At 49.9% G+C, this 25408-nt stretch overlaps 1 protein-coding gene and 1 long non-coding RNA gene across 4 annotated transcripts in view; one reads left to right on the top strand and one right to left on the bottom strand.

The window, feature by feature from the left end:
• KCND3 (potassium voltage-gated channel subfamily D member 3) overlaps nt 1-25408 on the bottom strand; it is a 221528-nt gene that overhangs the window by 70431 nt on the left and 125689 nt on the right. The window lies entirely within an intron of this gene.
• Nucleotides 14320-25408, top strand: part of LOC116531104 — a 15621-nt gene continuing 4532 nt past the window's right edge. The window contains exons 1-2 of the long non-coding RNA XR_004260276.1: nt 14320-14403; nt 20985-20988. This is a non-coding gene — a long non-coding RNA (uncharacterized LOC116531104). The remainder of the gene's footprint in view (nt 14404-20984; nt 20989-25408) is intronic.

Genomic DNA, 25408 nt, shown 5'->3' with positions numbered 1-25408 from the left:
GTTCTAGGCAGAGGGGACACCACAGTGAGGAAAACAGTCAAGCCCTCGTCCTTTGGAGACCAGCAGTCTTCATATAAATGATTCATTCTTTTCTGTGGATCACAATGAAGTCTAGACTCAGTTCCCCTATTTGTCTGTTCCGCCTTTTAAAGGATAAAATTATTAGTAGGTCAAGTAAAAAATTTATCAGCTCTTCTGCTTTTAGCAGAATACTTGCAGTCATCTAATTAGTCAGAGGCCCTATCACAATTCCTTTTTGTCCTCTGCTGTTGGGACATCGTCATCTGGCAGGCAGTGTGTGGCACACCCTTCTTCCAATCCTCTCACCTGGGTGGCCTCCTCTGGCTCCCAGGTTCAGACAAGATGCACCTTTCAGGCATGCAGTGGTTCTCTTTCCCTGTGAAGTTCTCTTCCCTGCTGTACACTTCAGGCTTGAGTTCCATCTAACAGGCAGGCGGACCAAGGAGCTTACGTGAATTTGTCTCACCGCTCTCTTTCTCAGTAGGTAAATATCAGAAAACTGAATTATTCCTGACTCTCCACCTACCGATTCCTGAGGCTTGCTGGGCCCCTCCTCTGGAAAAGTTCTTCTTTCTCTAGAATCAGCATGCTCAATTTAGTCTCCATGCAACTTAGAGCAAGTTAAATTCTCTGAGGTGTCTTCATTTATATAACAAGGGATAATACGACTTATCTTTTGGGGTTGATGTGAAGGTTAAATGAGGCAGTTGTAAGCAGCTAAATTGCCTGTTGCAGAAAATGAGGCCACCACAGGGGCATAGGCATGTGAGCTCCCTGGCTCCTCCTGCTCTACCAGGCCCGTCTTCCTTTAGTGTGTTTGGCCTTTTCTAGGCATTTCCCCTCTCTGTTTACATTCACTTTAATGTCTCATTTCAGTGTCTGCTTGTTTGGGGCTATTTAAGAGAGAAGAAAGAATTTAGAAGGATGGTCAGGTTGGCAGAAGGCCACGCTCCAGGGGCCCTGGGAGTACAGGCCTGGTGGTCAGGGGCTGACTCTTCACTGAGATATGCCATTTCCAACCATTTCTGCTTCTCAGACTCTACCGCTAGGCCAGGGCACACTGGGACTCTGCAGCATAAAAACATGTCCTGGAGAGAGGAAAGACAGCTGGAAAGCAGGGCACCTGGGAGGCAATATGGGCATTGTGGTTCCCAAGTGCCAACTAGAAAGGGGCCCCGGTGTTTCGGATTCAGGACTGCTCTTGACAAACAGGGCATGCACAGGGGACAGGGACTCGCAGAACTCCTGGCAGAAGGGCTGATGGTGAGGGTGGGTTGGCGCGGGGCTCCACATGGGCCCCAGCTGTGCACCCCCCACCCAGTGGGCCACGCTGCCCAGATGGCTGCCTGCCCTTTAACTCAGTCGTTCCATTTTAGTGTCTCTGTGGGGAGCAGTCATGAGGGCAGAAAGGACCCCCAAGAATGTCAGGGTCCTAGAGTGAGGAAGCAGTACCACTCTCCCTGGAAGGGTCTGGTGAGGCTCTGGGCGGAGAGGAAATGCCACTGAGAGATGTCCAGGCTGGGAAAGATGCAGCAGGGCTGGGGGGACTGGAAAAAGGATCTCAGCTGAGGCCTGGATGACTAGTGAGCAGGGGCGGAAAACAATGCCAAGGAGGCTTTCACTCTGGACAGTGACCAACAGGAGGTCCACGGAGTAGCTAATTAATGCTGTGACTCTGCCAGCATGAGTGGCCCCAACCTCCATCTGTAGGACTGTCTCTGTATGGCAGGTGCCTTTCCAACTCAGTTGCATATATGAGCTGAGAACATGTGGCAGATAGAATGAACTAAGAGGCACTGTCAGAGAAGAGAGGAAGCTGGGGATGGGTACCACAAACTCAGGGGTTCTGTTCAGGAAGGAGAAATCCCAGCTCTCCCACCTCCTCTGCTTTGGGTCCTTGGATTCCGGCAGTCTCTGCGATCAGTTATGAGACAGAGAACATGAGTATAGACAGCCTCTTGAGGGCAAAGGTTATGCTGTGTTTATTTTTGGCATGGTTAGCATCTTTACAGGCGTGAGTTCCACCCTTAGCTGAATGAATGAATAAATGATGCTCATTCTTACATTGTCTGGATTGAGCTCAACTGGGATTCTGCATCGCATTCATTGTCTTTCGCCCTCTGAGTTATAGATTTGTTCCCAGACCTGAGCTCAAGCTGAGCTCAGAAAAATGCTAGCTGGGATCTGTGGAGGGGATGAGAGAGTCACAACAGCTCCCAGAGTTTGCTGTTTCCATAGCAAGGCCCTTGGAACTCCTGCAAGGGACAGAGGCTTGTGCACAGAGTGACCAGTGTGGTTCTGACAGACTCCAGTCCCACCGGAGGCCCTACCACGTGGATTTTCTGGAAGCTGTGTTACATGGAGGGCTGCATTGCCTTGGCTTTTCCCCATGAGTGGCAAGGGAAGGCAAAGGCTGCCCAGTCCCTCCAGATGGTATGGGCCCCAAGCTCCCTGTTTCCAGAAAGTGGGGCGGGCCTCACGGGCCCACAAGAAGAGGTAAAAACAAAGCCTGTCTGTTTCTGCTCCTTTGGTGGGCATCTGGGTGGCTTCTGGGAATCAGTGAGCAGGGGTCCCCCTTGCCTGGGTGGACATCTTGCTTTGTTTTGACTCCAGGAGTCAGTGAAGTGCCTTCTGCCCTGCATTTCAGGGTTCTCTGACGCAGGCATTGGTACCAGGCTGGGAAGAAGAGAGTGATAAGGACAAAATAAGCCCATGGAGAGAATTGAACCAGCGTTGTAAAAACAGGCTCCTCACATTTGAACCTTGTGCTTCCCCTTACACGGTGTTACTGCTGCTCCTTTGGCGACATTTTGCAGTGTTATTTAGAGATACCAAAAACCCAAGGTTACTGCTGCTCCTTTGGTGACATTTCGCAGTGTTATCTAGAGATACCAAAAACCCAAGTACTGGCAGACGATGTGGCAATCATGGGTTGGCATAAAATGGAGTCTGGGAATGGAGCTGGATAGGTGGGCAGGTTTAGGTTCTCTGGGACTTTGGCTCATGCTGAGAGTGACAGTAAACACGGCTTCTTCCCCTTTCTCCACCTCCCAATTCCCCATATGGCCCTGGAAGAGAAGTGGCCTGCACACAGCAGAGCAGAGGCTCGGTGAGCACCTCTTGGAGACGGGAAGAGCTGAGGTGTGAGCAGGAAATGCAGGTTCACGTGGATGTGTCTCTCAGGATGGGAGCAAGGCGCTCCCTCACTCACTCAGCCACCCAACGCTTTAAAACCACCTGTGACACATGGAATGCTGGAGGGGAAGAACATGAGATGAAGGCAAATTGGATACAGGCTCTGTCTTCAAGTTCATTGTGTCCCTGAAGACCTCTCTAGGATGGAACCTCATTTTTCCAGGAGGCGGGGAGACCCCTCTTTGATAAGCAATGCCACTGCAGAATTATTCATTTTATTACTCCTATTTCCATTTGTTAAAGGATCCAGCTTCTTTAATGCTACATATACACTTCTACTTCTATCCTCTTTTTGGTCTCTGCCATCGATCAGCTTTCTAGTCACTGAGAACCTGACATCTGCTCTCACTCCACCCTGAGCCCTGCCACCACCCTAGCTGGCCCCGGAACCCACGTGGACCATCCTAACAACCGCCGTCTGCCCAGGTCCCTGACTACCCCCTGGAAACACCGTTTTCATCCTCCACACAGCTTTTACAAATGTTCATCCCTTTCCTCAAACCTCCTCACTCCCATCCCTTCACTGGAGACAGAAGATCTTGCCTCTGATGTTCCAGAGAAGATGGTGGCCACCTGCCTCTCCACGTAACAGCACACAGTTACCTGTGTTCCCTCGTATCCTTCTCTCTCCCTCCATGTCACTGCAGAAGGCAGCCTTGCTCATGTCAGACCTAATTCTGCCGGCACGCCCAGCATCCTGTTCCCTCCTGCCTCCTTAAGGACTTTGTTCCATCAATTGTGCCTTCATCGGACATCATCTTCAACCTCTCCGCCTCTGCTACTCTCTTCCAAGCTCAAGGCTTGTGCTCCTTCAAGACAAATACACCTCTCTTGACCCTGCGTCCTGCTGTTATTGCTCGCTTTCCTTCATAGCCCTGGTTCTTCAGTGCAGTCCATGTGCATTCTCTCAGCGTCCTCACTTTCCATTCACACGGTAAGCCCTGCTGTCTACAGCGAAACATGCTCACCAAGGTCACTGATTGCCTCTGCAGTTAAATCCAGTGGGTGCAAAGTTTTTTCCATTCTCTCTGCAGCATCTGAGGCTTGAAAACTGCCCCCCTCCCTTGTTGCAATTCAATTCTCCTGGCTTCTGGGAAACAATTCTTTCCTGGTTTTTCTCCTGCCTTTCTGAACACCCCTCAAATTTCTCATAGGCTCCTCCACCCGCAACTTAAAGGCTCCCCAGGGTGTTCTGTCCCCCTACTCCATCCGTCCCAGCGACATGCAGATGATGTCAAGACTGGAAGCTTAACTCGGATCTTCCTTGGATGCCAGAGTTGGCGTGTCTAGCTACCCATCCAGTAGCTCCACTCACTTCTGCCACCTCAAATCCAGCATACCCCAAATGTGGCTTTACTGTCTCTCCCCATCACCCTCCCACCCCCGCTGCCCTGGGGTCTCCTCCTGTTCTCAAGCTTCCATTCCAGTTATTTAAGCCAGAGACCAAGGAGTCATCCCTCACCTGTTGCTGTGTGCTATGTGTGGTTCCAACTGTCTTATATTAACTCTATGGAATGCTCACCACAGCCCTGTGAGATGCTTCTATTATTATATCTTATTCATAGACAAAGAGAGTGAGACACAGAGAGATTAAATAACTTACTCAAGGGCACAGAACTAGTAAGTGGCCGGCCTGGGATTTGGACCTAGAGAGCCTGGTGCTAGACTTCATGCTCTTTCTTACCTACAATCCCCCACTCCCGCCTCTTGGTAACAGAAGCCTGTGAATTCTCCTTCCTGAATAATGCCTTCAACATTGCCGTTCCCCTGCACCACCGCATCCTAAAGGTCTGATTGGCTTCAGCCTTATCTCTCTAGAATCCATTCCTCAGTGAGTCCCCATAGTCCCCATATCCTTCTGGATACAATCAGAGGCCTCAGTGGGTTAGCAAAGCTCTGTTTTCCTACTGCTCTGGCCCTGCTCTTTGCCTTTCCCTGTTACCTATCAGCACACTAGCATTGTGGTGACCATATAATTCATCATGCTAACTGGGACTGTCTGAGAGTAAATGAGGGACTATTTATAATTAAGCTTGGTCAGTAAGTGTAAACCAGGACAGTCCCACGCAAACATGGCCACCCTAACTATCATCCACGTATACTGAAATATTTGCTGTTCTCCAAACACTCTGTGTTCTTTCACTTCTGGGCCTCTGAACACACAGTTCCCTCTGCCAGAAAAAGCCCATTTATCCTCTTTCAGAAGGCTTCCCTGATGTTACTTTCCCCAGGTTATGTAAGATCCTTTTCCTCTGTACACCCATGACACTCTCTGCTGCTGCTGCTGATAGAAGAATGGCAGCCAGTGTTACCTGGGGTGGGTACAGGACAGAACAGCACAGTGGGTGAGCCTATGGACCATGGAGCCAGACAGCCTGGGGCTGAATCTCGGCTTCCTCCCTACCCAGATTAAGACACTTCCCCTCTGCATGCTTTCCCTTCCTCATAAGGTTCTCATGAGGATTGTATGGGACAGTCTATAGGACATCTGCCTGGGACACGGTCAGCTTTTACTGAGCACTCACAATGACCTTTTACTGAGCACGTGCTATGTGCCAGGCATTGCCAGCACCTCGCAGACATGACCTCATGTACTGCTTGTCACAACAGTTTTGTGAAGCAGGGGCTGTCATCTCCATTTGACAATGGTGGAAACTGAGTCTTAGAGAATGAACCCTGAGCAGTGCTGGATTCAGGATGGAACGTAGGCCCTGTGACCCACAGCACGGTGGTACCTGTGTTCTCCTACTGGCTCTCCCTCACTGGACTGTAAGCCACCCGTGGGCAGAGACGGCACCTTTTGCTTCCCTATTCTTAGCCCAAGCCCAGCGCCCGGCCCAGTCGTGGTACATGACTCCAGGCACTTACGACCTACAAACAGGGCCGGGCATGCTCATGCCTGGCCAAATAAAACCCGATGATGAGGAGTGCCGTCAGGGAGGCAGGGCAAATGGGCCAGAGGAACTGAGAGGTGGAAGATGCTCCCTACCAGGCAAAGGAGGGGCAGCAGACCCGTCTTCCTTCCCCCAGGATCGGGGTTTTCATATCACAGAGATAGGCCAAGGAGACATCTCTGTATCACCGTTCCTCCCAGAATTTAGGTTGAAAAAAATATATTGATCGAGGAGGAGAGAGGGAGGAAAAGCGTGTGAGTGTGTGAGTGTGTGTGTGTGTGCATGTGTGCTCTGCGGCAACCTGGGCTGGCCCAGCCTCTTACCCGAGATAAAAACGGCCGAAGGAAAATAAACCTCCTTCAACCATTCTCATGTTATTTTCTGGAATAAACACTTCAGGAAGGGCAGCCCAGGATGCCACAGGCCTTAGATGAGCATTTACAGTAATTCAGCAGCAGTGAAGCCGTGTGTGCCTGCGTGCATGTGTGCAGGCGAGATCTACGTGGGGCTGGCGTGTCAGTCCCATTCCTGAGGGCAAGCAGCAGCAAATTAACAAAAAATATTCCTACCAGGTCTCGCACTGCTAAAGAGTAAATATAATTATCCTTAATCAATACAGGCCCTTCAGCATGAGGTAATGGTTGTCCTGGGCTTAATTGTTCGCAGCAGCTGGGGAGGGTGGATGGCGGGAACATAGTGCTCTAGCTTCCCTCCGGCAGGGCAGGGAGCCCTGGAACTGCAGGCAGCATCCCAGGATGGCGAAGGGGAAAGTCGGAGGAAAAGTTCAGCAGGGAGAAGCGCGCGTCATTCGGCCCAGGTGGACAGAGATGCTGCTGCTGTTGCTGGAATCACACAGCCCCCACTGTGCTCCCGTGACAGCACCTGCCCAGGCCTCCCCTCTCCCATGGCTCCTCTTCAGGCCACTGTGCAGTGGAGGCAGGACTAAGCAGCTCCCCTGCTGCCACCTCCCCTTCTTGAGACCTTGCCTGTGTTTCCTGAGCACCTGTGTGTCCCAGGCACTGAGGGAGCTGACAGACTGGGGCATATACAAAGCTCGCTCACAGCCCACTCCTCAGCCACTCCATCCCCTAGAAATCCCTGATACTAAGGGATGGCAGTCACCAGGAAGGGAGCTGGGTCCTGGGAATGACAAAGGCTGTCTGAGACCCAGCACTTGAGATCAGAGCTCATGTCTGTGTAGTCTGCCCTGTAGAGTACTGGGTTCCTGACCCAGGGCCTCCAGAGGTGTGTGGCTGTGGGTGGGTGTCTACAGGCCATTTTCTGAATTCCAGAAAGTCCAATGGAAATGTCACATAGCGAGGGCTTTGGGACTAACCGCTGCTTTCCTGATGACTTTTTTCCTGTCCCCCTCCCCGGGTGCTGATCACCCTGAAGTGACTCTCGGTTATCTGTCTATATAGCTACAAACAAGAAGGCCTCAGACACCATGGACTCCATTCCCCAGGCACTGCACAGCCCAGGAGAGCTGCACTCACTCAGCCACGCAGGCTCGGGTACAGGTGGCACAGGGCTTGGCCCCTGGGGCTGGCCCACCGGCAGAAGTCCTGGCTATGCCTCTTCTTGGCTCTCAGACCTTGGGAGAATTGTTTCACCTCTTCAAGCTTCCATTCTTGCCTTTAAGACGTGGATAGTAAGACCCAATGTTGTAGGGCATGGAGATGACATGAGGTGGGCACAGAGCAGAATGATGGCAGGGACGCGGGATGCGCTGTCCACAGGAAGCGCTGGCTGCCTCCTCCGCACAGGCTGGCAGCAACTCTCCTCCCTGCTCTTCTCTTTTCCCCGCTCTTCCAGTCTCTAGGCTGGTCTCCCAGTTCTCTCCTGCCCCGCCCTCTCCTTTCCACCTCTCGGATTCCTCTCCTCATCCCCAGCAGCTCCCCGTGGCTCCCTCCTCCTCAAGGCACAGGCGTGGGAGGGTTGGGCAGCTCTCTTGTGCTCCGCTTGTTTTCTATTCCCAGCCAGGTGCAGGCGGCCCCGAGACTGCTGTAGTATTGATTGGGCCTGAACACTGTCTAGACACGGCAAGCCACCCAAAGTAGGCGGTGCTACAATACCACCAAAAACTCCTCAGTGACTCTAGACTCTTATTTCCCCTTCCCCTGGTGAGCAGAAGACAGAGGCTGTGACCTGGTCAGCCACCTGCTGTGCCACAGTACCCGGAAACAGCACTCAGCCTCTGGGAAGCAGCAAGGAGGGGCTGAGCCCAGGGGATCAGGCTCAGGTTCCCCACTCACCCTAGCCCGTCTTCCTCTCTGCCCCGCTGGGGTGTGTCTCCTGCTCCCAAGGACTCAAGGAACCCCACCTCTGTGAAAGGAACACCTGTGGCTTCGGGCCTGGCCCAATGCTCCCCACCCCTGTGGGTAGTGCCATTGCAGGAGCTACAGTCCCACTTCCAGACAGGGGGAAGCCGAGGAGTCCAGGTAGCAGCCTGCTTCAAGACCACCATGTACAACTGCGAAGGTTTGGCTGAGAAGGGGCTGAAATCTGCATGGCTGTATCTGTGGGGGTGGAGGGAAGCACCTTTTCTAATTCACACAAAGATGCCAGTTAGCTTGTCCAGGCCTGGCTCAACCCAGTGGCTTTTTGCTTATCTGTTCTCAGAGCTCCGTGGCCCTGTCCCCTGCTGGCACTGATTTCCTCTGTGACTCGGCTCCTTTTCTGATCCCTTTATGCATTCTTTTTGGGACGTGACTTCCTGTATGGTGCTCTAACCCGCCTGTTATAGGATTCTGGATCTGAGACCCAGCCTCCTCCTCGTGGGCCCTCCATTTCTTCCATTGGATCTCCCTGCCTGATTCAGCTCTCAACTTTCTGAGAGCAGAGGAGGGAGCCTTTTTGCCTAGGTAACCCACCAGAGAGCCCATAACTCATCAGACATCTCACCGTGCTCCTTCCTGCTGCATCTTACCACCTTTAACTTTGTCCTTTTCTCTGCAGAGCTGGAGAATGTCTGATTCTCCTCTAACCCACCCCTGCCCAAGAATGTCATTTTTCCTGGTCTAGTCCTAACAGGCCCTGCATAGAATTTCAAATCTCTGGCACCCTCAGCTGGCCTGTTCCCTGCTCCCTGATTAGAGAAGCCCAAATTGCCTGAGTGCTAAGAATAGCATCATCATCAGTGACTAAACCTGACAGACAGCACCCCCACCCCAGTGTGCTTGGGGACACAGCTCCTGAGCTTCTACCCCCTCGGGAATCCTTGGAGGCCACAGCACCATCTGGGGACCCCTCACAGCTGACCCATAGGTCTCCTTCCCCTTGGAATGTCCCCACAGCGGACTCTCCTTTCCTTGTGAACAACCTAGAGACATTTGATGAAGGGGTCTCATCACAATCACTCTGGGAGCTTAAAATGTATGAACCCTGGGCCACAGCCTGGCACACTGAACGGGACCTCCAGAACAGAGGCACAGAGTTGTGTGTGAAGACACCCCGCAGGGGACTCTGACATGGCTGGTTCAGCCACCGGCCACCGGGGGCCACTGCACCAGGACCTCTTCCTGTTTGTCTTCAACTCACAAGCCCAGGGAGTGGCCTTTGAGCATTCTCAGCTAGGGACTGGGAGAGTGATCAGTGACATTGGTGGAGGCAGAAGAAGGCTGGCCGCATGTTCAACCACCCACATGACACAGACACATAGGGCACAAACCACAGCTGCAAAGACTGAACTGAGCATGTCCCTCACATGCAGAGACACCCTGGGTGGGGTTTATTCTCCATAACAGGACTTTGGTGCTTAGGTTTCCCCTGTGTTGGATGCCTTGTGCATCTCTCATCCATGTTATTGTTGAGCTCCTATATTGTCCAGCTGTTTAAGTCCTTATAATATCCGTAGACTCATTCCCACTGACCTAATAACCCCCACCCCTGCTACTTTTTATCTGACAACTCCTAATTACCCTTCAGAACCCATCTTGGACCTAACCACTCCTAGGAAGTCTTCCTGGAGCTGCTATTTTATCCACTCCACATAAGTAATTGTTTCTTTCTCTCTGTACCTTTAAAAGGCCCTTCTTATAATGAATTTTGCTGTCTTCCCTCTAGATCAGGGCAGTAACTGTGTCTAAGTACCTTCCTATCATCTAACACGTTATAGGTGCTTGATAAATGCTTGCTGAGTACATGAGTACAGGGTGAATCTTCCCCTGTAGAATGAAGGTTCCTTGAGTCTAAGGACTGTTCGTCTTCTAAAAGCCAGCATAAAGCTTAACCCAGCTCACATACCTCCGTGGATTAAATGAAATGTCACTGCCTCCATTCTGCCCCCAAACGCATCTTTACACAATGAAAATCTCAACAATCTCATCACAACTCCTCCTGGCAAATTCAGTGTTCAAACCTCTGTAAACACGCCTGCATTACAGTCTTTATCCCGTCGTATTGCAACCGTTTGTTTACGTATCTGTCTCCCTCACTAAACACGAGCTCCTCGGGGACCAAGCCTGTTCCTCATTCTTCCTTGTATTCCCCAACCCAGCACCTAGCAGGGAGTCTGGCACCATGTGAACGCTCAGTGCCTGTGTGTGAGGTGAATCACCAGCATGAGGGGCCGTGGCTATGGAACAAACCGTGGCTCACAGCTCAACAGGGACCCCGGAATGGCTCTGCATTCTCCAGGAGAGCCTCATCAGAGCCACTGCCCACCTGCTGAGGCCAGTAAGGTGCGAGGGATGTTTACCACGACAGCCAGCAACTTGGTTTGGCTCCCTATATCCTCCTCTTGCCCCTGCCTCTAAGCTCCCAGGAATACCTGACCCATCAATCTCTCCAGCTGCCACTGTCTGGATAATCGGCTGTTTGTGGAGGTGGCAATATATGTGGGTCACAGGCTCAGGTTTCTCCCCTAGAGATGAATGGAGCTTTTCTTGGTCCTCTTCTCATCCTGGTCACTTGCCTTGCTCAATATTAATCAGGTGGCTACTAGGTCTAAGTCCCTATTCCGGGTGCTGAAAGCACTCTTCTGGAAAGTCTGAGTGGTCAGTGGCTGTCATGGTTTGGAGGAAGGCTGGCAGGGAGAAGATGGAGTGGGGGCTGGAAAAGCAAAGCAAGTCCAGTGACACGAAATTCTGGATGCCTTCAAGGCAGCCTGCAGCCCTCAGCCCTCTGTGGGGCCTGCTCAGCAATGTGCCCAGCAGGCAGGGAGTCCTTTCCGTGGGCTGGCAGAGACCGAGCCTGAGCTGTGCATACTGGCAACAGGCGTCATCTACGTAAGCCTGGCACAGACGGCTTCCAGCCTCGTGCTGGGCTCTGTCTCCAGCACCTTCTTTTAAGGGGTAATCATTTTAATAAATAGGGATTGTGGGCCTCTTGCCTGAGAGTGAAACTGAAATCGAATCCATAATCCAGACAGAGGGAGTGCAGCTGCACTGGGTTAATTACGCATACGCCAAGCATATGGCGGTGCACCTCCAGACCAACAGGCGGAGAGCGTTCTCCGGGATGCAATCAGTTCCCGTGCATGCATAAAAAATGAGCCAGCACCTCCAAAAGAAAGATAAAATTACTGAAGTCATAACCTCAAACCAGTGTAATTACAATCACTGAGTCGTGCCTCTTAGGTTTAAGCGACATTTACTCATCCACTCTCACGCAGGTGGGCTTGCTTAGTGGTGGTTTTCTTCCACCTCCACTCTGCCTGTGCTCCCTCCACTTCCCTGTCCCCTGCTCTCCCACAGCATCCTTTCCCTCCCCAAGTCCTGAGCACCACAGTGTTTAACTCTGGTCCTCCAGGGTGATGCAATGAATAGAGCATTATTCTTAGAGTCATAGTAACAGCACGCATGCAGGGAGCCTGGCACTTTACAGGAATTACCTGCTGATCTTCACAGCAATGCTGCTGTGAGATAGGTAATGATACTAACCCCACTTTCCAGGTTGGGAAAATTAAGGTTTAGAAAATTAAGTGGGTTGTGCAAGGCTGCACAGGCAGGGTGAACCGCCCGCTTCCCATTGTGCTTGGTGGACTGGGAAATGGACCAACTGAGCTGGAATTTCCAGCATCAGAACTTCAGGCACGTCATTTCATCTTTTTTGAGTCATTTTTATCTCCCCTCCCTGGGAAAGTGTGATAATAAAACGAACCTTCAGGGTCGTTCTGGTGTGTGGATTAAATGAAATCCTGTGTGTGAAAGCAGTAAGCAGGCGGCGGACCTTCAAGAGCTACCTGAGGGGAATCTCCTCTGCTTCTCCCCACCTCCCCTCACTTCCTTCACATTTTTGCTCAAATGTCACCTCGTCAGGGGGCCTCCCCTGATCACCCTAATTTGAATTACAATGCCCACCTGGGCACTCCATAGCCTCATTCTTTGCTTTGTGTTGCTGGCAATACTCATTACCTTTTCACACACAGTACACGATGCTTTCTTTTCTCATTCCTGTCTCCCCACCCATGTTCCCTACTAGATCCTAAGCTGCATGCGGGCAGTGGGGTTCATCTGCTTGGTTCATTGCTGTCTTCACAGCACCAAGGACGATGCCCAGCATCTGGTAGGTCCTCAATAACGGTTTGTTGAATGAATAAACAATTAACCTCAGTAAACCTGTTTTCTCATCTGTAAAAAACCATCTTCCTGGGTTTTTGTGAGGATTTCATGAAATGGCCTCTCAAATGCATCACACAGAGCTTGGCATTTGGTACTTGCTCCAAACACGATTGTGATGAGAGATGACACTGTTTCTCTCTTTACCAGAATAGCTCCAGTGCTCAGGACAGTGGTTCATGTAAGACAGATGTTTGCTAGATATCTGCTGAGTGGCTTATTGTGTGAAGGTTTTTTGAGTCTGAAACGGTACAGAAGGCCTGTCGGAACATGGGACCCCTGATGTTCCTGCTCTAAAAAACGGCCTGTTGCCCACAGAGGGTCTTAGCTAAGGATGCTATACTACTCAGAGCATGGCCGCTCACCAAAGCAGCACCTGGCAGCAGACTCTATCTGGAAACCTTCTTGACTGGGGTTTAGGAATGCCAGATAAAATATAGGATGTCCAGTTAACTATGAATTTCAGATAATGTAATATTTGGAACACACTTAAACTAAAAACTTTCGTTGTCCTGTGTTTTAATTCATGAAATCTGGCACCCAAGCTGGGGGGTGTATTTTCCAGGCACTCTGCGAAGATGGAAGCATGAGGAAGACCCCTCGGACTACAACCATCTCTCTTCCTCTGCTGCGGCTACAGGGGCTTGGCCTGGATAGGGATTTTGGGGAGCTCAGAGGCAGAAACAGAGGCAGAAGTGAAGACCTGAAGGAGGTGGGTTGGTTGTCCAGGGGAGGGATCAGAGGGGCAAGGAAAGGCAGCCGTCAGGTGACACACTGACCCTTGCCACTGGGCAGAGGCTGGTTCTCTGAGGAGTGGCTGCAAAAGGATGACGCTACAAAGTGTTTTTTTGTAACACACACATCCTGCTCTTAGTTGCTGCTATTAAAATACCTCCCACATTTGCAAATGGTTTCATCCATCAGTCTTAGGATGGGTGTCTCCTCTGTTTGAGAGATCAGGGGACTAAGGCCTCGAGCTACCAAAAGCACTGCCTGTGTTACCCAGCTGGTTAGCTGCTGAGCTGGGGCCTCCTGGCCTCCTGGAGCCGGGCTACTCTTTGAAAATGGGTGAAACAAGGCCTCACTGTCTAGTCAGTGCCATTAGTGAACTTCAAAGCGCCTGGACCCTCTCACTCACTCTTCTTGGGGACCTTCTACATCCCTGGCATCATGTCACAGACAGAGTACGGTGCCGGCCACTCTGTGGCTTCATCAGTCCTGCAGCGTTAGGGCTCACCTGACTCTGCCCCGTCTCCATCCTGGTCTGCCCAGCTGCTCTCGCCAGCCCTGGGGTTCACTGTGGGCAACTGAGATCCTCAGGCCCATGGGGGAGGTTACGCTGAGGTCAAGCCCAGACTGAAACCTCACAACTAGAGATGGGGCCCCCCTGCTTCGTGTTCTGGAGCTCCAAGACCTGGGCTGCTTCTCAATTCTGCAGTGCCCCAGAATGTCCAGTTGGGCAGTCTCCAGTCCCATATATTCCCTTCCCCAGTGCCATATATTCACCCCATAGGGGCAAGCCTACCCGTCTTCCTCCTGAGTATGAGTTCCCAGTGTCCATTATCCACAAGCTAACTCCTCCCCTTCACCCCTCATCTTCCAAGGTCAAGGAGGTACGTTCCAGCAAGTGCAACCCCAGGTGACTCTGATCACCAGCTTGTAATTACTTTTCACACCTTGGTTACATCTTGATGGTCCTCCTTGAGCCAAGTCTTTGTCTTATGCTAATGACCGTATACCAGCCTGGCCTGAGAAGGCTGTGGAGGGGATCTTCCAATAGCGTAAGGAGGCTGCTGGATCTTCTGCCAAGCTGCTGAAATTTGGAAAGCTTTGGGGCACATATCCTAGTGGCATGGGTCAGAATCAGCATCCTGTTCTCTATATGGGTCTAGGAGGACCGTATATGTCACCTTAGACCTTTACCATAACCTCCTACAGCACCCCTCCATGCCAGGCAGGTGGCACACCCAAATTAGGGTATGGGAGAAGGTTTATAAAGGGGCTGCATTCAGAGATGCAGGCAGGGTCTACAGAAACCACAAGGGATGGCTCCACTCACCAGGCAAATAAAGCGGTGCTGCCACCATCTAGGCTAACAGAATGAGGGGCGGGAGTGGACCCCAGCTTCGGAGAAGAGGATCATAGAAAGGGTCCCCTCGAGAGGAGCTATGGCCTTCAGCTACGGGGCAGAGCCACTTCCAGATGACCTACCAGCAGGCAGCCAAAGGAGTACTCCAACCTCACCCTCTTTCCTCCCTCCAGGCTCTTGCTGAGACTCCCACTGGCCAAACCCAGCCAGAAGCCAGGATGAAGAAGGTTGGCGAGCAGACCTGGACAGAGACCCTCTCTGACAAATACCCAAGGGACTGCCTCTGCACTCTGCACCTGCCTCTCAGCGGGGAGAAGAGGGAGTATAGCAGGGGTGTTTTTGCTGTCCAGGGTAGCTTCGGTAAGGGCACAGATGTGGGGTGGGGAGATGTTTTCAGAAGTTTCAGAAAACAACCCACAATTTGGTCTGGGAAGGCTTGAGACCTTGAACCGTGTGTGACCCTAAGTCCCTGCTCTTCTCCCTATAGCAGCATTGCTAATTACACACAGGGCGACTGTGAGCATCGAAGAGGATAACACATGTGTGTTATCCTCAGTGTGCTGTGTGCAGGGCACTTAGTAGATGTACAGTAAGCACGGCCTGAATCTAGAACGGCAGCTGGTGGTTGCCTGGTAGGCCCCGCCTCCCCTCCGATCCCGGGCTTCCTGCCTGCTGTCTCTCAGTCTCCCTCAGGCCAGAACCCCCTTGCACATGGTGGATCCCGAGCCTGTGTCCAGCTTGGGGTCAGCACCAAGAGGCCCCCACCTGCCAAGGGTGACTGCTGGCCAGCACTGACCTGCCCAGCATCTGGCAGAGCTTACTTATGAGCACTGGTTCCAAGCCCCCATTGACTTACACTGCTGGGTGTCAAGGTGTGCAAAGGAGCTGTGGGCCAGACGGGATGGAGGAGGGAGGGGGACCCAGGGAGAGGGACCTGCCCTGTGAGATCCTGTCCGCTGTCCTCTGGGCAAGCAGCTAAGCAGGGCAGGAAGAGGGGGCGGTCCTCTCCTGCCTAGGAGAAACCAGCAGCTGCCTGTCTACCTTGTTAACTGGTGTACAATTAAAGCAGTTAGGAGTCTCATGTTTATTCATGTACCTTTGACACACTGTCTTTCTGTGTTGGACACAGTCCCTGCGGGTACTTTGCGGCCACTCCTCCTCCTCTAACCTTCTCTGCCTCCACCCAGTTCTGGGGCACTCATCATGCACCTTCTGATTGATTTGTTTACAAATCGTAAGTGAACATCCGTAAAACGCCTTACGGTTTACAAAGCACTTTTCATATGTGTTACTTTGGGTAAGCCTCACAGCAGCCCTGTATGGTTTCTGGGACCATCATCCCAGTGTTACAGATGTCTTGGGCCTCTCAGCCCGTGAGAGAAGGTGCAGCCCTGGGCGTGGGGTCACAGCGCGTGCCGAGGAGGACGGAGGCGTCTGCACCGCTCTGCTTCTGCACACTGAGGGCATGGGGCTGGCTTTGCTGACCCAGGTAGTGGGGACGGGGACAAAGTGTTCCTGTGGGCTGACGGAGCGAGTGTTGTCCTCCTCCTCTCCTGGCTGAGCTCCGGAGGCTCCTTTTGCCAGCATACGCAGTACAGCCGGGAGAAGTAAATACCCATCGCTTACGGGGGGTGCTGGCAAACCTCAGTAGGAAGAACAGTGTGGTGATTGTTGCCTCCTTAGCAAATCTATGCCTCTGACAACCACTTGGCCCAGGCCTCCGGGAGACTCCAGCTGCCTTCTCCTCTCTGTTCCTGTTAGGGGTACCCAGAGTACTCCTAGGCTCGCCCCCTTTCTCAGTGGAAGGTCCTTCGCAGTGCCAGGTGAACTCACTGGTCCACAAGTGCTACCTCTGGGAGGCTTCTTCTGATCCTTCTAAAGAGCCCCCTCCTTGACTCTCCATCTTATAGAATGTTTCTTAATAGCACATTTAACCTTAGTAATACATGAATTTCATTTTTTTTTGCAAATGAATGATACCGGACCTTCAGAAAGGTTCAACTCGTGTTTATGAGCACCTACTGTGTACCAGGCGCATTTACGTGAGTTATTAAAAGTTTTTATCATTCTCGCAATAGTGCTGTGAGATGGTCTGCAGTCCCCCATTGGGACAGGAAACTGACACTTGAAGGGTTACGTGACTTGCTGTAGGTTGTCGGCTGCTGGTTCCACATCTCAGCAAAAGGCACCTTCAAACATGTGGCTGCCCAGGTTAGTGAACTGAGTCATGTAGGCCTCCTTCTTGCCCATTCCCCAACCCAAGGCACACATGGCCACAAGCATCCAGTCTTGTCAATCCCACTATTAGAATTTGTTTAACTCCATCAAATCCCTTCTTCCTTGCCATTTTCCTGGGCCAACCCACAAACATCTCTCAGGGACTGCCTTACTTTAACCCTTCAAAGTCTCTAGTTCTCGCCTCTGCAAAAGGTGAATAAGGCCAGGCGTGGTGGCTCATGCCTGTAATCCCAGCACTTTGGGAGACCAAGGTGGGCGGATCATGAGGTCTGGAGTTCAAGACCAGCCTGGCCAACATAGTAAAACCCCGTCTCTACTAAAAATACAAAAAATTAGCTGGATGTAGTGGCGAGCTCCTATAATCCCAGCTACTCAGGAGACTGAGGCAGGAGAATCGCTTGAACCCAGGAGGCTAATGTTGCAGTGAGCCGAGATCATGCCATTGGACTCCAGCCTGGGTGACAAAGTGAGACTCTGTTTCAAAAAATAAAAAAAAACTCTGAGCCAAAGTCCCTGCAAAGGCCTATGACACAGGGTGATTTTGCATCAGGGTTTTGGGGACTGCATTATGATTTTTGTGGATCTTTTCCTTTATGGTCCCATTTCTCCATAAAAACTTGTTAAAATTAGACTTTTAAATAGCATTGGAATGAAGACAAATCTAATCCAGGCTAAATTCATTCTTATCATGGTGATTTTTTTCTTCTGATTGAAAAAAAAAAAAATGAAAAGGAAAACATTGTCATGGGCCCTAAAAGTATTGTGGGCCCTAAGCACAGTGTTTTCTGTGCCTGATGGATAGGTCAGTTCTGCTACCCACAGGTCAGTTTTAGCACTGAAAGTCCCCCATCCCAGGACACCCCCCAGTCCCAGACACACTGGAGCGGTTGGTCACTCTACTACAAGGCCCCCTGTGATCTGGTTCCCCATTGCCTCTCTAACCTCAATGCCTACTCTTTTCCCTTGGACAGTTCCGATCTAGACACTCCCCCACCCCCGGGCTGGTCCTGAATCAAACGAGGACACTCCTGCCTCAGGGCCTTTGCACTTATCCTCCTCTCTGCCTGGCATAAACACTTGGTTAACTTTATTCAGATCTTTGCTCAAATGTCACCTTGTCATTTGGGACCTTCTGGGACCAGCAGCGCAATAGCCCTCTCACTGGTCTCCCTTCCTCCATCCTACTCATGTCCAGTGTTTTTCTCCACACAGCAGCCAGAGTGACCTTTCAAAGAAGCAAATTTGAACATGTCTGTCTCCTATTTAAAAACGTTTCTCGGTTCCCGCTGCTTTCAGAAGATTGAAACTCCCTAGCATGACCTACAAGGTCCTGATGAGCTGATGCTATGTGTCAGGCTCCTGCTGGGAAGCCACTGGCTGGGAGTTGCTATACTGACCAGTTTGAAGTTCCTCTTCCCCCAAGGCCCCCCGAGTGCACAGAGAAGCTCTTTGGGCCATCTTAGTCTCAGCACTACGTCCTCTGAGAAGAGAAGCGACCTCAGTGAGCCAGGGAAGGGCTGGGACTGGCATTGAGGGAAAGGGGAGATTGGATGGGATGACTCTGCAAGGCCCTGCAAGTTCCCTGAGCCCAGCTAGAACCACTGAAGAGACCCTGAAGGATGCTGGGGCCCTGCAGGCAAAGGGAGTCACTACTGGCAGGAATTTGCTTGGAAATATTTGCCTTCTTTCACCTCTAGGCATTGTTTGAGTCTTCTTTCCAGAAGCCACAGTAAGCAGAATGTCTAGGATACAGCTCAGAAGTATTCCCTTGTGCCTACCCTACATCTTACATGCTGCAACTTCACTCCTCAGTGGACATGGAGAGATGGAAGTTCCTCCCACCACATGCCCTTAGTCTCCATGAAAGCTGAGCCCTACTATGGCAATGAAAATGAATATCAGTCAAGCTTGCATCATGTGGCAACCACTGTCCTAAGTGTTTTACACGCATAAAGTCATTTATTCCTCACAATAGCCCAAGGAGGTGGGTACTCTGATGAGACGAGAGTTTGGAGCCCCTGTCTCCTGCACCCTACTGACCATGCCAGGGTGAAAAGAGGTGTGGAAGAGCCTTTCCATGACCCTTAACCCTTTTTGGAAAGGAACCTTCTGCATTCTCCAGGAAACGGCCCTAAAGACAATCAGGGACAATCCTGAAGACATAACTTCATGGGTGCTATTCTGATATAACTACAGCTGAAGTTGACACAAGCTCCACCGTCTTAGGTAATACCAACAATAGTTACGGCAGGCACTTCAAAATATGTGGTGAATAAATTAGTTTATTGAGCATGTACTTAGTGTCGGTGCTCTAAAAGGTAAGTTGCACACATTATCTCATTTAAGCCAAGCAAAACCCCAAAGAAGTAGCTACTGTTAATCCCATTTAGCAGATACGGAAATACGGCTCAGAAGGAATAAGCAGTTTAACCTTGGCCACACAACTAATAAACGCAGAAGCTGGGATTTGTCCTCAGATCTGTTTGACTTGCTTCTTACAGCTGAGGTGCTTGATAAATAGTTGTTAGGTGGCTAACAAAAACTGGGCTGCTGACAGCTCTAGCTAGGTTAGAAGACCAACGTTGTGGATCCAGGCCCCTGGGTGAGGTGTTCAGGAGAGGATTTGGAGCATGGTTACAGCTTCTCGGTCTTCCCCACCCAGCTTTCACGTGGGATTTAGCCCTATCTATCCATGCTGCTAATGCATGACCCACGCTCCCAACCTCCCTCCTCAGCCCTATCTATCCTTGAGCTGCAGCTGTGAAATCGTAGTGACAGATCCAGTTTAGTTCCCAGGATGAGCCTGTGATTACATCCGCCTCAGCAGGGAGGTGACCCCTGTGCTGTCTGTCCTTGCCCATGACAAGTGAGCTCTCCTCTCTCATTCAGGTGGCTACTAAAACACCACCTCCTCCATTTAGTCCTCCCGGGTTGGCCAGATGTTGGATGTCAGCTAATGTGGGTTCTTCCATCTAGAGACAAAAAGCGTAGAGCCCAAGTCTTAGCCAGCATCTGTCCCTGTCTTATTGGATTATTGATGGGACACCTCAGTGAAAATTTAGCCCCCAGCAAGGAAGTCCTCCTGTGGGTCCCAAGGGAAGTCCCCTTTCAAGCAGGAGCTGTCTGGCAGAGCCCCTCTCACCGTCTCCCATTTCCAAAGGGCCTCGTGGGGTCATCCCACTAGCTCTTAGGTAGTGACTAGTTGATGCTGCGTTTTCAAAATCGAAAGGGCAGAAAGGAGGAAGCAGGGGTAGAGAGAGAGGTAGATGGCATAGGGAGCAGTAGGATGAGGGGCTTCCTTTAAAACAAGGAAAAGTTTTCCGGGAGAGGCTCTGCTCAGATGAGGACCCCTGGATGACTTATAATAACCTGAGTTTATACCCTGGCTTCCAACAAAGATGTGATGTAATTTCAGGCTGGGAGATTTAGGCACATGGACGTACTTTATGTGTAGATTTAGGGATCCTTCCAAACTTCAACTGTGTAAATTCCCTTCCTTTCCCTCACCCAGCCTAGTCTCAGGAACTTAGAATGACAAGGCTTTTGAAATCACTTTAAAAGGCTTTTCATTTTGCAGATAAGAAAACTGGGATCATAAGACCTGTCCCAGGTCCACTGCAGGACCTTGTTCCTGTGTTTATGGAGGGAAGCGGGTGGCAGGAGGGGGTCACTGGCAGGGGAACGGAGCATGTCGCCCTCTCCTATCTCCCTGTCCCTCTCTTTCCCCGCTCCCTGAGGCAGCGTTTCCAGGCTGGCAGAGCAGGGGCAGAGATGCAGGGAGGGCTCTGCAGGGAAGAGGGGCCTGCAGGGCCAGGGCAGACACCAGTGACAAGAGCAATTTATTTCCCAGGCACAGATTAGACGGCAACTGAGAAATTTTTCCTCATGCCATCCATCAGTGGACCGCCTCCAGCAGCCTCTGTGGGGTCAGGAAATTTGTCTTGACTGTACTGCTCAGCCACTTTATTTGGGCTCCTGTGGCTCAAGTTATGTGAGGCACCCCCAAAGAAGAAGAAGGAATCCAACCCCACATCATCCACAGAGCTACTGCCTCACAAACTGCAGCTGCTGCCTGCTCCCACCCTGGGCTAAACAGACTCCCTGAAGGAGATGATGCATTTTCTTATGGCCTATAGGAATAAGGGATTTTATAGTGCAGGGCAATGGCTGCTGGCTGGGAAGGGAGCAGCCCCTAGAGACTCTGCCCAAACTGAGATCTGGGGCCATTGAGATTTTCTCAGCCTGCTTTGACAAGAAAGCGTGGGCTGAAAGTATAGTATTAACTGAAGGGGTTGGCAAACTTTTGCCAAAAAGGGCGAACTAGTACACATCTCAGGCTTGCAGGCCATAGGCCTCTGTCACAGCTACTTAGCTCGCCACTGCAGTGCCAGGGCAGCCACAGACATGCAAAAATAAATGGATATATAGCCGTGTTTCAATAGAACTTTACAAAAACAAAGTGAATGGCCATGGGCCGAATGCAAATGCCCTCAACTCTTTCACTGCAGAATAAGTTTTGCAATGAAAAACTGTAAAGGAGGCAATGGGACCACTGGTGTATACCCTTAATTCTAATATGGCGAGTCTGTAAATTGTATTGTCAAATCTCAGAAAGCAAGGGATCTGCTCTTTTGTGGATCTGTGGTTATTACCTAGTTTTCACAATATCCTTAATCAGCGTAGGAAAGAACTGTGTAGGAGTTCAAAATGTAGTCTCTGATGCAATGTTATTTGGATTCAATCCTTACTCTACTACTTACTAGTTGTATGATCTTAACCTCCCTTACCTCAGTTTCCTCCTCTGTAGAGTAGGGACAATGACAGTTTACCCTCCCAGGGTTGTTGTGAAACGGAATCAGCTATTATAGGTAAAGCATGTGGAACAGCGTCTGGCATGTGATCAGTCTGCACACCTAACTGTTGCCAGACCTTAGTTAACCTTCACTAAATACTCACCAGGGACTGGTTGATCTTGGGTGATGTGAGAGGTTGAGGTGTGAGGACACTTTGTTCCTACCAGATGGGCAATAGGTGGCCGTTTCCATCTAGGCGCCTTGGCACTGGACATTGGAGATTTCTCTTTCTGCTTTTGCCCATTTTGATTAGAATAGAAAGTGGGTTAATTATAGCAACAAGAAGAAGGAGAGAAGACAAGGAAAATATATTCATTGAATTGATACAATGGGCTGGGCAGGGCTAGGTGCCTCACGTATTTTATTTCCTTAAATCTATGCAACAAACCTGCAAGGCAGGCATTATTATCCTGATTTTTAGACAAATAAATTAAGTCTCAGAAAGGTCGTGTGACATGTTCAAAGTCACCCAGTCTGCCTAATTACAAGTTCATTCTTTCATCAAATATTTCTTTTTCACCAACTATATGTCAGAGACTGACTATCCTATTGTCTGGGAATCAGAAAAGAAAAACCAGCCTATGTTTTTCATGGTAGAGATGAAAATTTAAATCAATCATTAAGGTGGGGTTGCAAAGGAAAGCTATGGGAAGCAGGAAGCCCTCACCAAGGAAGAGACACTATCTGAGTCTTGAAGAATGAATGGGAGTCTCCTGGGAAGACGAGGGAGAAAAGGTATTCTAAGTAACAGCACATGCAAACACACAGAGGCATTCAATAATGTTGTGCTTTTGAAAATAGTCACTGATTTGCTCTGGCAGAGTTGCAAGGGCAATCAGAGGGCGATGAAGTTGGAGAGGCAGGAGGTCACAGGGGACTCAGGGAGGCTCTGGTGGCTCATGATGAAGAGTTTAAACTTGATCCTGCATAAAATGGGGAGGCACTTAAAGGATTTTAAGCAGGGTAGCAACAGAATTAAATTGTGTTTTAGAAATTTAAAAAAAACAGAGGTTGGACTAGAAGGCAAATGCAGCAGGATGCAGGGAGACCAGCTGAAAGACAACTGAGTAATCCAGGGGAGAAAGGATGAGGGGTGTTAACTAAAAAGTAGCAGTGGGAATACAAAGCAGGAGGCTGGTCTGAGAGATACTGAGGAAGAGGGGAGGCTAGACTTGATGATGATTGAAATGAGGAGTGAGGTGGGGAGGAAAGAATGGAGTCTGGGCTGACTGGGAGCCTGCCTTGGGTGATGAGATGAATGGGGGCAGCTTTGATATGGGGAGCAGAGGAGGAGGAGCAGGGGTTTACATAATGATCACAATTTCCATTTTGGTCATATTGAGGGTGGCTGGTGTGGGGCTAGATGTGTTGGAGGGGTGGGCGTGTGGAAGGCAGGATGGGGAAGAAGAGAAGGACACACATTCTTCTCTCAGTCCCACGTGGCACTGACTGATAAGAGCTGGGAAACAGCACATTCATCAGGCCCCAAGAACCAGCTCTGGGGGAACAGCAGAGGGTACTCCCAAGATTACTGTTGGTGGGGCAGCCTCAGCATTCAGCTCTAGGGGAGGGTTCCCAGGGAAACCTCAGGTAAGAATTTCCCTTCTGTAAGAACCTACTTTGATGCGAACGACTTGCAAATTCATTCATTTCTCTCTCTCTCTTTTTTTTTTTTTTGTATATCAGTAAAATGTAATTCTTGATAATTATGCTGAGTTCCATTTATCTGGCTTTTTAAGGACTGACGTGCCATTAACACAGATGAGCAAATAAAGGACTTCCTTGCTTGCAGCCTTTCTTTCATGTAGCTTGAAACTATTTGCCTGAATGTCCCCATCTGCTCCAGACCCCAATCATCCCTTGCTGCTGCTGCTGCACTTTTGCTCCACTAAGGACAGTTCCTGGGACCATAGAAGGCATAGAAGGAGGAACTCCTGACTCAGCAAGGTCAAGCAGTTTCCCAAACTATGCCCTTCAGATGGCCTCACTTCAGTCCCCAGCCTTGGCCTCAGATGGGCACAGAAGGAGGAAAGGACAAAGATTTCCCAAGGAGTAAGAGAACAGTGTGCGTGTTTGTGTGTGTGTGTGTTAGGGTTGGGGAGAAGAGAAGGGAAAGAAAGACATAGAAGGAGGCAAATATGGTCACAGAGCAACAGAGATAATGCTCACGTATGAGGAGGCACAAGCAAGACACAGGAAACAGGAAACAGATATGGCATGGAGGGGTGGGCAGCGGGCACGTTCTAGGAACAGCCAGACATTCAATAACCCAATCTTCATCCTGTCCTGAAAGTGTCCTTGGCCATGGTGCTGAATGCTAAGACCCCACTATCAAATAGAGGTGGGTGAGCCATGCTGTGACTTTAAGCTATTATATTCACCAAGTTCCTTATTATTAATAGTTATTGAATAGCCACCGCATGCCAGATATACTGCTACTTGCTTTCACACATAGTCTTATTTAATCACACGGTAACTTCCTAACACAGTAGTTCACAGAATGGCCACAGATCTTGCCTTTGGTGACTGAAGCCAAACTACATTCCTTTAGCACCTCTTGGGTAAAGAAAAAAAAAAAAAACGAAAAAAAAAATACAGAAGGAGGTAGGCACTGATAAATCATTTTACTTTTTGAGGACCTTTACAAAAAGGAAGGGATAAGGAGAGAGAGCTGGTTGCTGGTTACATTAAAATGATTCCCAAAGGGGTCAGGGCTACACAGGGAGTGAGCCAGCACTCATCACAGTGGATCTCATCAGGGACTGTCCCACCAGAATATGGCCCATATGTGCTAATAAGGGTCAAGACCCTGGGAAGTTTTTTGTGTTGGTGTAAATTATTATCTTCAAAAGACACAGAAATGATGTCTCTGAAAAGGAATGCTTCATCGTAGAGATTCTAGCAACTCCAACCCATTCCAGTTTTGTTGCTACTGTTCAAAACAGCATTGGATTTTTTTTGTTTGGGGGTTTCTAAAAGACATTTATGTTTCGTTTATTTATTTTTGTGACAAGGTCTTACTCTGTTGCCCAGGCTGGAGTGCAGTGGTATGATCATGGCTCACTGCAGTCTCTACCTCCTGGGTTCAACGGATCCATCTGCCTCAGCTTTCTGAGTAGCTCAGACTACAGGCATGCGCCATCACACCCAGCTAATTTTGCATTTTTTTGAAGAGATGGGGTTTCACCATGTTGCCTAGGCTGGTCTTGAACTCCTGGGCTCAAGTGGTCTGCCCACCTTGGCTTCCCAAATTGCTGGGATTACAGGTGTGAGCCACCATGCCTGGCCAAACACATTTATGTTTTCAATTGAGAAAATTTTTCTTTTTGTGGGTGCAGATTAATTTTCAAATAAAATATTTTTCACAGTTTTAGTTTTTAGTTTTAATTTTTTAGCAGATTATTTTTTAAGAGCAGTTTTAGGTTCATTATTTTTCTAGCTTTCTTTCTCTTTCTTTCTTTTTCCTTCCTTCCTTCTTTTTTCTCCTTTCTTTCTTTCTCTCTTTCTTTCTTTTCTTTCTTTCTTTCTTTCTTTCTTTCTTTCTTTCTTTCTTTCTTT

The sequence above is a fragment of the Sapajus apella genome, unplaced genomic scaffold (assembly GCF_009761245.1).
Source record: "Sapajus apella isolate SASKATOON/1434 unplaced genomic scaffold, GSC_monkey_1.0 scaffold69, whole genome shotgun sequence".
Taxonomy (NCBI): domain Eukaryota; kingdom Metazoa; phylum Chordata; class Mammalia; order Primates; family Cebidae; genus Sapajus; species Sapajus apella.
This window is presented reverse-complemented; position numbering and strand designations above follow the sequence as displayed.